The sequence below is a fragment of the Fundulus heteroclitus genome, chromosome 12 (genome assembly GCF_011125445.2).
Source record: "Fundulus heteroclitus isolate FHET01 chromosome 12, MU-UCD_Fhet_4.1, whole genome shotgun sequence".
NCBI lineage: Eukaryota > Metazoa > Chordata > Actinopteri > Cyprinodontiformes > Fundulidae > Fundulus > Fundulus heteroclitus.
In genome coordinates this window covers 5157940-5171145 of record NC_046372.1, presented here as the reverse complement: position 1 = coordinate 5171145, position 13206 = coordinate 5157940, and the positions used below count along the sequence as shown (strand labels likewise).

The following is a 13206-nucleotide window of genomic DNA, read 5'->3' as shown; positions in this document are numbered from 1 at the left end:
AGCCAAATTGTCAACATTTTTAACCTTGCTACTTAAGTTCATGTGACCTGTGTGAATAATATAATCTATTTCTGTCACTGTGAACAAGCTTTGCATGTGCATTCTTGTGTGCAGACTACTGAGCCTCCAAGGCCTTTTTCTGAGAAATGCCACATTCAATGGTTATTATTTTTTTTTATCTGCAAATTTATGTGCTTAATTCATCAGTTTGTTGGTAAATCTTCATCAATGCTAGATGGTGCCTGCGTTCGTTGTGGAATTTTAACCTTGGAGATATGTTTGCCATGGCCAGCTTTTACCCTGATGAGCTTGAGGCCATCTTTAATCAGTTTATTGGCATAGTCTTTTGCTTACCATTTCCTGGAAACAATGTTTCACATCACAATATAATGTACAATTTGATAAATAAAAGTCAGTGATATGCTTTTTAAATGTGCAAAGAATAATCACCATTGTTTGATTGTTGGGTTAGCGCAGTTACAGTCTGAGGCTACGAATTAAAACTTTTCTTTATGTTTAAGCTTGTTGTTTTTTATAAATGCATTAAATCAAATAATAACCAATTATCTGTGATTGTTTTTAAGCTCTGCTAATTAAACTCTTCCCCTTCTCTCAGATTCTACCAAAATCTGTCTTGAATGCTGTTAGTGGTGATGATGCTCTTAACAGGAGAAGGGGCCCAAATCAAATTCATCTAAAGGCCCCATACAACCTTTGCCCGCTTTTATATACATCTTGATTTCAGACTTGGAGGGAATTATGTATTGATCACAAGCCTGAACAAAGTTTAAAATGTAAAGTTGTAATAAATGCCCTTTTACATTTTGAGTGTAAAATAAGCCAGTTTTGCTGCAATCTTTCCTTGCTCAGTATTGCTAAATAGTTTTTTTAGACTATGAATCTTAGTAAAAAGTACATTGGGTTGTAGCTTTAGATGATAGTCGGCTGTGGAGAATACTGTTTGTTTAAAATGTTGCACAGAGACTGATACTACACAGACTCTGTGCCTGCTGTGTTTCTGTGTATACCTTTTATATAAAGCATTCCTTTGTGGCATATACATTTGTCTGACAGAACACCAGAACAGGTACTGTAAGGAATCTAAAGCGGATCTTTAAAGATTCCTATGGCTTTGTAGCAGCAATTTGAAAATAAAGATGGTTAATGCTTATAATAAGACACAGTTTTATTTTACAAGTTAGTGAATATAATACGTCTACACACCCATGGCAAAATACCAAGCTTCTGAGGCATAAGAACTGAGATCAGGATCATTTAAGAAAAAAAAATTCAACCTTTAAAAGGGGACTGCCTTACATGAGTGCACTTCTGGTTTAGAAATTAGAGTGAGGCAGTCTTTTAAACTGCTCAGGGGTCTGATCAGGTAGTGACACTGTACCGTAATGCTCTGAATATCCATTGAGTTGAGCTGCTTGTTTGCTAACCAAAGTCTTACTTACACATTTTAAGAGATTTTTTAGTGCATTGTACCACATAAAATTGGACAGTAAACACAACAAGTACGGTAATCATATATAAGGCACACTGGAAAGCTGAAGCTTTCATAACACTTCTGTTTTGTGTATCGAGCATGATAAAAAATAATTGTTTGATACTGGCACCATCACAGAGATGGCGACTCAAGTTAGAGACTCAGTCAAGCTGCACTTAAGTAGCAAAAATAAGAGTCTTAGACTTGAGTCTTAGTGACAGTTTTTATCTCATTTAAAAAATCGGGAATGGAAACTGTATGTGAGCCACAGACTGCAGCGGCTGCACATGTTTTTCTGTGAAAGGATACATTTGATTATTAGCCAGTGATGTTGGTGGATTATGGATCATAACAATCTGTTCATGTTAGCTATAGCTACACAATAATAACCACATGAACATCTCTCAAAATGAACACTGTATTACATGACTTTGGATCATTTAGGAAAAAAATAAACTTAAATTACCGCTAACATTCCCTCACTGTTAACCAAGCTGCAACATTACACAGACAATTCCATTTGAAAATATCAAAGTAAAAGGGCTTTCATTTCTGTTCATTTAGCACACTTTTTTTTTTTTATTATGTTGTCATTTAAAACCTCAGAGCTCAAACAGCACTTTCAGAACTTATTAGATTATGAATTGGGATGAAAGATGTGGGATTTCACTTGGACTTGGAAAAATGATTTGTGAGCATCTCTGACTGGTGTACTTTTGCTGGTGTGCTGCAGTTTTTGTGCTAAGCACACCTTTTGCACTTGTTGCCCAAACCTAATATTTGGTTTTATTAGACTTTAACACATTACCTCCAAAGACTATAATATCATTTTTTTGTCCGGGTCGCATGCAGGACACAAATAGTACTAACCAGAAACTGAGATTTACATGTTTTTCAGCTGAATGATATTGGATTCAGCTGACATTGAAGGTGGAATGTTTTCTGATCTAATTCATCATAGTCTGATTTATAGACATAACAAAAACCTGGAATTTTAACAGCGCTGTGTAGACTTATTTAAGCCACTGAATTTTTTCACTGTGGACAGTGCATAAAGTATAAGAAGTTACATTTCAGTCACTCCTCAAATAACAATACAGTGACTAACTAAAAGGTGCATAGTGCAACTTTTGAATTCAGAATATTATTAAGTTTCTTTCCTAGTCATGCCTCTACCATTGCCCAATGTGTAAAATGACTTATCCTCTATTTACCACAGTTGTCTGTATTGGCTGGATTTATCAATTTATGAGAGAGTGATTTGGGCCAAATCCTCTGAGCGTGTGTGAGTGTGTGTGATGCACTGCTTGCTCTTGTTCACCCTGCTACCCCGTAATCAATGCATTGGGTTCGAGAACACGGGCTAATTATGTTATCATGTAGATATCGATCAGATTAACTCAGACTTACTTAGAAGTGAAAATAAGTGATACTTTAGGTTACTTTAGACTACTTTTTGTTACAGCTTAGTTAAATTAGGGAAGAGTTTAGGAGTTGGATTTAAAACCCGAGCATCACACTTAGTAACAGTACACACCCACAGCCCACAGATCCAGCCGGATCCCCGCTGTCTGTGAATTGATGTGGGCTGTTTTGTGATGAGTAGGAGCTCGCAGATGGCAGTGAACAGGAGAAAAGGAGCTTTTCATGAGGGGACCAGCTGGTCGTCTTTCTCTCTTTTACTTTGCTCTCACACCTCCTTCAAGCACTGCTTCATCGTTCCTGTTATTTCAAAGGGAACACTGATGGCCCTCTGGAATTTACTCAGAATTCCAACATCCTTGTGTATCTGTCAATCTGGGCCATGAAAGGGGGTCTCACACATAGACTCACAGACACGCCCCTCTGGTTGAAGCATAAAGCCACTACATGACAGCTGTATAGCTAGAGAAGTGCTCTGGCTCATTAACGCATCATTCATCAGTGTGGCATAATGAAGGAATACTTGAAGAGCTGTTGATGACGTTCTTGCATTGGACCACAGAAGAGATGAATCAAGTATTCTCCGTCTTTTTTGTTCTGTCTCTGCTAAAGAAAACTTTTAAAGCTAAGTTTTCCTATTTCCGTCTCCTTTTTTTGTTGACAATTTAACAGGTTATAGAACTTGTTAAAGATGTGCTAATTGTAAACATAAGTTTTGATTTTCATAAGAGTGACTGAATATAATGTTCAAGTATATGTATTCTTAAATGATAAAAGAAATGTATAGAAACATTGTCTGAAACTGGTTACAGTCCTCCAGGGCTTTACAAAATGTGGGACCAGAAAATGGACCCAAAATCACTGATCAGCACTTAAAGTTTTTGTTTTTTCAAAACTTAATTCAGGGATGTAGGAGAATGGATGACCTCTTAAAGGAAAAGAAAAAGGAAGATAAAAAAGGGGAAAAAAAGTCACCTGGAAACTATACAAAAATTTGATTTGTAACCTTTTCTCCTGAGCATAATTATCCGCCGCTTTAGGAGAGGTAACAAAACAGGAGATGGGACACAGTTTCACAATTAATGTGTTTGGGTGAAAATGTGTTATGGTCAGACGAAGCAATTAAACTGCATGAGGAATTCCTCTCTCACAAACTTGAAGGCCAAACGCTTGCTTATAGCCAAAACAGTTGGACCGGTGACCTTGGCTTCCCAGCATTCAGCATGAAGAAATTGGGGTTCATTATCACATTCCTCTGTATGTGGGATGGCTTGGTTCATCTTTGCACAGACAGGAAGAAGGACATAGGATTAAGAGCAGGAACTCAACGTGCCTAGCTGTGGACAGAAGCACGGAGGCTAAAAAGTTAAGAGAGGGAGTAAAAAGGGGAAAGAAAATAAAAAGAGCTTTTCATCTTTCATGTTTCTTTTGCTGTGCGCAGCGCCCTGTCAAACACCTGGAAGATTAACTGCTACAGGGGGTTGGTGGATGTCAGTGTGGTCAAATGATTACAGCTTAAGTGGAACGGGGGAGACAAACAATGTTTACACAGAAAAGGGGCTTTTCTGGTCTTATTTCAATGCTCGTCTATTCATCTTGCTCCTTAGCACGATATTATTCCCCTCACATTAATCTCCTCTATCCATTTAAATATAGATTTTTTTTTCTTTTTTGTGGCAATTTGTACAAAGCTACATCTGTTGGAAAGAAAAAGTTAAAGCGATTTTGGGTTTGAGAGGCCAGATGTTTTAATTATGTCTTGACAGTGGCCTCCATATCCTGCCATCAAGTGAGGAAAAAAGCCTCAGCTCACACTGATGTATTAAAGGGTATTTATTTCAGGCAAAGAGCTTATAACAATTATTTTGTAAATGAGGTGCTGTGAAACCAACTTAAAGGATTTTTATAAATTGATAAATCTCTTTGACACCAAAGTCAAACCACACTAGACTGGTCAGTGTAATGTTCTCTAAAAATAGGACGTTTGTCCTTATCTTTCGGTGTTGCCATAACTCAGAAAACTAACAGAAAAAAAAATTATTGACTCAACAAAATAAATTGAGGGCCAAAAAGTAGCTAAAAATATAAAATTGTGTGCTATTAATAGCAACAAAATAATACATTTTATTCAAAAATTGATGAATTAATCAGCTATATATAACATGATGTCACAGAGATGTTCAATCGGCTTTAGGTCAGGGGAGAGTGGAGGCCAATCACTGGTATCAATCCCTTCGTTTTCCAGACACTGCCTGCATGCTCTTGCAACATGAGGCCAGGAATTACCACATAGTAGCAGATACCGCTCTTACTGATGGATTAAGGTTCTCTGACGGCCCTTTCCAGCTCTACTAGAGTGACTTGCTGTCTCCTGGAATCTCCTCAGTGCTCTTGAGACTGCGCTGGGAGACACCAAACTTTCTGGCAATTGCTCATATTGATGTGCCACCCTGGTGGAGTTGAACTGCCTGTGTAACCTATGTAGGGTCCAGGAATCAACTCATACTACTTGTAGTGATACTTACCTTGGTCAGATGCAAAACTACAGCAGTCAAAAAATGACAAAGAAAAACAGTTTTTGGCCTCACCTGCAAGATCCTTCCTGTTTTTGGGGTTGTCTCATCCCCCCCACCCCCCGTTGTTAATTTAGTCAAAAAGCCAAAAAAGGTGACATGGATTAACAACCCTCTCTACTACTTAACTGACCACATCAATTTTCCAGAAGTTTAAATTACTTGATATTATACTCTGATTAAAAGTTGTGTATTTCTGTTCAGCTTTTTAGTTTAGATTTAGATTTATTTATTTTTATAAAATCAAAATAGAAGCTCAGAATACATCAATAAAATAAGAAATGTGATGGAGTTAGTTAATTAGTTTGTCTCCCTCAGCTGCCTTGCCTGGCACAGCTGCTTTATTACTCCCTTGATTGCTCTTTTGATTTATTTGTCATTTCTCCACCCCTGCCTTAGTATTCATGCTCTACGGTTGACATGCCTGTATTTCTTATTGCTCTCCCTATTGTTGTGCCTGTCACTTAATGTCATGTTCTGCTTGAGTTTCTTTAAGTTTCTGTTATCATAATTAAATCCTCACAACACCCATTCAACTTTCCTGTTTGGTCCTTTTTCTGATTCCATACCTCATGACAAAGTTAGCATCAAAGACAAACTGATGATATTTTCTTGGCCGCTCCCAACTTCTATTTTTCCTGCCAATTTCTCTCCATATACTTTTAGGAGTTGGCCGATTATTATGGATTGACCAATATTTTGTCCCAACAGCAGTTCTCCGCAAGAAAGTTTAAATTTCAAAGGTTTTCAATTAGGCCCCAAGTTATTCACACTGCTTGCAGATTTAAATTTAAGTCTATTTTCATTTATTAATTTTTTCATAGTACCCCTGACCAACAGTCAGAAATAACAAGTTGGTTAAATTAGAAGATTACTTTACACTTATATGTGCCAAGGCTATAAATAATTTTGCACTTAAATGTATCTGTGAATCTATTTTTTGAAGTAGTAGGTTATTGCTAACTTAATTGCACTCTGTTTTGATAACAGGTATTGATTAATCCTCTAATAACGTTTTTCAGTGGACCTGCTTTTAATTGTTCTATGAACAAAGGTTACAGAAAAGGTTTTTCTCCTGCTTCATAATCTTAGTTTTTTGTTTTAAACAGCGAAGGTAAATTACTAGTGTTTTGTGGAACGCAGGTCTCATCTCTAGTCATATATTCATTAGCCAACATAATATAAACTTCTCTGCGACTGTCATTGTAGAGGATAAATTTTTTTTATTTTTATCTCATTTTAATTATTTAATTTTGATCGATCAACAGAATAATGGCTGCTGCCTATAGTGCAATATCGCAAACCACACACAACTGTCTGTGACTCTGGACCCGCAAACAGCAATTGCACAGCTCACTGGAAGTCGTAAAATTGCAGATAGTGCATCATCAACAGGTGGGAGTTGACTTTAGTCAGGGGGTTAAACACTGATCATTTAAAACTGCCTTCACCTGGACCTGAGGCGACACTTGGGGTTTTATAGTTACATCCCTAGTTTTGAAATATGCAAAAGATCTAAAAAAAAAAAAAAGTCAGTTTCTGAAAAGAAACTTCCTATCAGGTACTTCACCAAATCACCTCTGCACTAGAAGAAGAGCCCACAGTCATTCAGTTATAGTGTTATAGAAAATGGTACATATGTAGGTGCCCTACTACACATTCAGTTTCTTCCTACAACTCTTACACTAACTCCAATTGAGGTATTCTTGCATAAAACATAATCCCTTAATGTTGCTGCTCAGCCTGTTTGTGTCTCATTCATTCACATGCACACACACATGCACGTGGAGAGCAGCAGCCAAGGATCCCAGGTGCAGGCTTGGATGTGAAAGGCTTTGTGTTTTGTCAACAGCACAGCAGTACCTCACATGACAATCTGGTGGACTCACACTGGGAAGGCTAAGCACATATTATAAGACGGGAAGAGAAAAACAATTCCACTGAATGAGATCAGAGGGATTTGTAAGACAACAAAGCAACAATGAGAAGACAATGGAAAAAAAACAGCTTTAAAATTTAGTTGGATAGAATGAAAACAGGCAAGTATTAGTTTACTAAACCAAGTGATTAGGAAAAAAAAACTGTCAAACGTTCCAGAAAAATTTAAAGTGAGGAAGGGGTGGGGGCGAGTTGGCACTAAATCAAACACAAAGTGACTTAGCATTAGCAAGTGGGATAAAGAAATGAGAGGGACGGGGGCAGAGTGAGAGAAAGGGTGAAAAAGGCCAATGGCCTCTGCTCTGTGCCCTGTGTGTGCTGCTAAACTGCCCACCAGTTCCCTGCAGCTCTGTCACTTCTCGTTTGTTAATCTCCTGGTTTTCTCCCCCTCCTACTCTTTCTCGCTCTCTTTCACTCAAATCGGTCAATTGTTAATGTGACCCCTCTAAACCCCACCGTCCCTTTTTTCAGTTTTGTCAACATATTATCCATGTGTACAGGGGGGACATTTAGGAAGGATAAGTGCTGGAGATCAAAGTTCTACTATTCTTTATAACTGATGTTTAACCAACACATTCTCAGAGGACCAGTGGTTTTTTTACATTTAGATTTAATTAGTGTTAATTAGATAGATATACTTTAGAAAACAGTATTACTTCTTGTTTATCTATTTTAACTTGTCTGTGCTTTATCTGTCTTTTTTAAGTTTACAGTTATTTTCAGTTGTATGTGTACAGCGATTTGTTGACCTTTGTTCTTGTAAAGTGCAAATAAATATGATTCTACTTTTAGAGACTCTAGGAACCACTACTAGACCTGCAGTCTGACCCACATACTGCTATTGGTTTGTGGCCCTATGGTCAAGGACCACTGCCTTAAAACATACACCTCCAGCACATGTCCCAAATAAGACTAATTATAGCATCTGACAACCTGTATCTAAACCTCAAGATCTTTACTTCTTTACAGCTTGAGCTCTGAAAAAACTGTCTTCCTGCTGGCTGTCATTATTATGATTTCAGGTAGGCTCTAAAAATCTAATTTCCAAATAATATATACAGTATTTGGTCCCCCATTACAGAAACATACAAAAAGCAGAGTGTACATCTTAAACACAACATATACAAAATCCACTATTTTAGCCCTTAAATACATTTTGTTTGGGATTGGAGTCTCTAAGAGTGCAAAATGTTTTTAATGTAGTATGTCCAGGAACTGCGTTAATATTTGTATATACCTTTTGGGCCATATTTTTCAAGGTGTTCGGTTTTCTGCATTTTCTATTATGTTTTTTGAACAATATTTGTCACAGTATTTGCTGAGGAACTGCTAAACAAGGTCATGGACTTCCAGTTTGCCAGTCTTGTGAATACATCATTTTAATTTCTCTGAGCAATTTTGTACTCCATGCTGAAGGATGCCCAAGCTGTCATTGGGTCTTCATGACCCTACATTACACAAAACATTTTGTTTCATAGAAACAAAAAGTATTTTTTTTCTGTAATAGTTAATTTTTGGTACATATTATTATTGAAATTAAACAATGTTTACACTTATATATTTTGATAATCTACACCACCACTTCCAAGTTTGTGGTCACTTTTTTTAAGAAATTGTATATATATATATATATATATATATATATATATATATAGACTGTCACAAGATCACACCCGTGTGATCTTGTTCTGAGCTTGGATTTGATCAGATTCATGTCAGAGAAGGCAGATTCACCCAGATATGTAAACCCAAAGAAGGCAGCCATTTTCAGAGCAACCTGATGAAAAATTTCTCTAACTTTCTGAGTCAATCAGACTCCAGAAATGCTGTAAAGCCTGGCAAGGTTTTAACTGGTCATGATTTTGGAGATTTATGATCTCCATCTCCACTGGATCAACACAGAAAAGTTCCTCCATCTGTCTTGGTAGTGCACTGATGTCCACATCTATGAAGGGGGTTGGTTATAAATGTCAATCTCTTGGTTATAAATTCCAGTCTCTCAAAGTCACAGAATCTGTCGGAAAAACAACAGATCTGTGTTTTTATACTTTCAGCCCTTTTTATGCTGCTGGGTAGCTTTCCAAATTCCTTGTAAATAAGGAGAAGTGCTGGAATTTGTTTGTCTAATTATTATTTGCTGGATGTAGAATGTGAGGTCTGCCCTGAATACCTTTACAGCACTGATCATGTCACATAGCCTTTTGTCTCTACCTTGCAGCTGCAGATTCAGGTGTTTCATTTTTTTAATTCACATCTGCCAGGAAAGCCAGATCCAGCAGCCGCTCAGCATCACTCAGCAATGTGATATAAACCCCTCTCATTTCAATAAAAATCCTGGTGTCATAGAGCAAGACAATAAAGCACTGCAGTATTTTACCTCTGCTAAGACATTTAACTTCAGTGTGAAAACTGAGATATCCTTATCCTGCAGAACATTCCTCCAAGGAAAGCTTGAAGTGCTGATGTTGCTTTGTATTTGCTCGAATGGACTTGATGATCTTAACAACAGGCTTTATGACATGGGCACACCCCCAAACCTTTGCACAAATAGCCTGTTGGTGGATGATGCAATCGTAGCTCAGAAATCTAGGAAAGTCTGAATGCATTTTGCTGTGAGCAATAAATCCTGAGTGAGTGACCCCCTATCATAGCTGGTGCCCCATCAGTCGTTATGGAAATCTTTATCTTCCACAAAATACTCTTTCACTATAAATATCGACTTCCTTGTTGGTAGTATTCATGGAAGTAGAGTCAAAAACTCCTCTTTTGTGGATAAGTTCTTAAATACCATCTGTAATACAAGAGCCAGCTGTGCTATATCAGTGGAATCCACAGACTTGTCACAGTGAAGAGAGAACCAGGCACACCTATTCAGGTTTGACTCCAGCTGTCTGACAGCATCTGCAGATAGTTCACACACCCTCCGAGCCACAGTGTTTGGACCCAGCTGGACCTAAGCGCTTGCAGACAGAATCTCTGTTTTCTTTTTATGGTCTCAGAATAAAGATTCTGCCACAGTGGTCATAGCCTCTTAAATAATCCGGCCGTCAGTGAATAGTTTTTTGTGCCTAGAGTCAGAATGTGTGCCATTATAAATGATGCCTCAGTTGATGCGCTGGCCTACTTTGTGGGTTTTGAAAACAAATATTGTTGTTTTTCTATAAAGCACTCTTCAGTTCTTTTACATTCTCTTAACAAAAGGTCATTACATTACATCTTTTGCCAATTACATGACCCCTTGGAGAGCTACTGGAGAGAGTTACTGGCCACTTGCAAGCAACAGGTTGGAGACCTCTGTTCTAGACATTTACCCCGTTTACACTGCCCCTTTTTAACCGTGCTGAGACCAGTCCGAGCTCGGTAACCCAGATAACTATCGAGTGTAAATGGAACGCAAACTGAACTGAACCGAGCCAGACACAACCGGACCTCGCTAAATGCAGACGTGTTCGATGGATGGGCTCGGCCTGGTTTTTTTCTGGCCTGGTTCTCAGATAACAAAGAGCGCATGAGCGGACCGCGTCATCTCCTTACAGTCAGCTGACATGTCAGACATTAATAAAAATACTAGCTTCCCTACCGTGACACACGATTTCCAGTGATAATTCTGCTTAGCAGCGTGATGAATCTCAGCGTCTGTCGTTGTTTCCTGCGTCTGTAAATCCTTATTAGACGTTTGTTTGTCTTATCCACGTCCCAAAAGCCGACTCTGTCAAGTAAATTCACCAAAAGTTGCCGTCTTCGCCTGACTCTCCACAAACAACGACGTTTCACCAAGCATAACTGCCTGAATGTTACGGGCGCCGCCATTTTGATTTGCTTGGTCCTGCCTTGAATCCCAGAGAGCAGTAGTACCGCAGATCGTCACTAGGAGGCGAGGAGGAGCCAAGGAACCGAGATTGCGTGATGTGTAAACGGTCGTCAGAACCGAGCTCGGCTTAGTTAACTGATTCAAGCTTGGACCGAGCTCGGCATGGATCGGTTTAACAAGGGTAGTGTAAATGGGGCTATTGTCAATGTGGTACTCTGTCTATAATGGAGCGGCTTGACCGGATGGTGCGTAATAAGTGCCCATCAAGCCAATCCAACGTGTGGGAGGTGCTTCAGCAAGCATGAGGTGACATTTCCTCACATTACCTCAACAAATTGACAGCTAGAAGGCCAAATGTCTGCAAGACTATAGTTGTTCCAAATGGAGGATTCTTTGATGAAAGCAAAGTTGCAAGGGCAAGATGCTTATTTCAAGTACATCATTTTTGCGTTGTCTTGACTACATTTCATATTCATTTTGCTACTTACTTGATTGATAAAATGTGATTTTTGTTTGGAAAAGTTGACATTTTCTGGGTGAATCCAAACTTTTGAGCAGTAGTATGTCTTTCTTAGAAAGGAGTTAGGAAAGGCCAATGTATTCAGTAGGTCAGACCCCAAAGAATACAACAATTCTATACAGGCAAAACACTTTGAATTCATTCAACATGATTACCTATGTTAAGAGAAAGAAAAATATATTTGAATTTTTTGGGGAATTTACTTTAGAATTAAGCTTTTTTTTTGTAAAGCATCTCAAGTGAACTTTATTTTTCAATCTTTCACATTTGCTCTACAGTTCAAAACAAATTAGCTGAACACGAAAAAAGTACTGATGCAACTAATATGTTTCACTGTGTGTATTCCACAATATACAGTTGTTTTCATAGAGCTACTACAATGGGAACGTTTTGAAATAAAATCCTTTTAACAAGAAACCTGAACCTGGTTCTGAAATAAGAGATACATACTTAAAGTTTGAGCTTACTTTGGACCATCTCTGCTCGCAGCTGTTGTGCATCTGGCCTCGCCGTTCATGCCGGAATGAATAAAAATCTCGAAAGCCGTGGAAGACAGACACATCCTCGATCCCTTTTTCGCCTCAAGTGACAAACAGGTGCCCTTTTGAAATGGGATAACCAGGGAATCATGAAGCTTTGTTCTAGTTCTCAACAGCTGTAGGGCTTGGATAAGCCCAAGAATCTGCTGTGAGAGTGTTCATACCATGGTATCAAGTGTTTGAGCTCATTTACTGTATTTTATTTCAACAGGTTTTCCTGGTCCATTTTGTATTTTGTTGTTTTAGTGGATTTGATGTGCTTCATCACTGTGTGCTGGATTGTATTTCAATTCAGGCAGCCAGCTCATGCAGCTCAGATTTATGATGTGAATTCAGAATTTGCTTCAGTAATGTTTGTCATCTTGGCTGTGACCTCATCACTCGCTGCAAGCCAACTCTGGGAGAGCAGATCCTAAACTTTTTCCTTCTGGGAAACTTACTAACTCACCAGCAGATACGGGGATAGAGGCAGAGCTCAAGAGAGGCATTATGAGGAGTTTAATTAAAGGCAGCAGAGAAGAACACAATCCACAGCATTAAACTGACACAATGCACAAGCCAAGGAACACAAGAAATTAGGAAACTACACTGCATGAAAGATATTAGAGCAGAGATGGCAGACTGACATATTCACTATAGTTATTGAGCATCAGCAAACATAAATGCCTATTTAGATACAGTAAACATGACAAAGGACAAAAGGAGAAGGTCAAGATCAAAGGCAGACCACAGATTATCCCCTCAGTAACACCGATTGAGTGATTTTTTTTCACACGTTATCTCAGAAGTGGCTGTTTCTGCACAAAGCAATCTTTGCTACTTAATGCTAGGAATTCATCTTTTCCATCCAATGTGGCTTATATGTATAGTTTATTGATAGTAGATTCAGAAATAGGGTAACTACACAATTT

General features: G+C 38.3%; 1 protein-coding gene across 1 annotated transcript in view; it reads left to right on the top strand.

The window, feature by feature from the left end:
* bmpr1ba (bone morphogenetic protein receptor, type IBa) overlaps positions 1 to 13206 on the top strand; it is an 87685-nt gene that overhangs the window by 65386 nt on the left and 9093 nt on the right.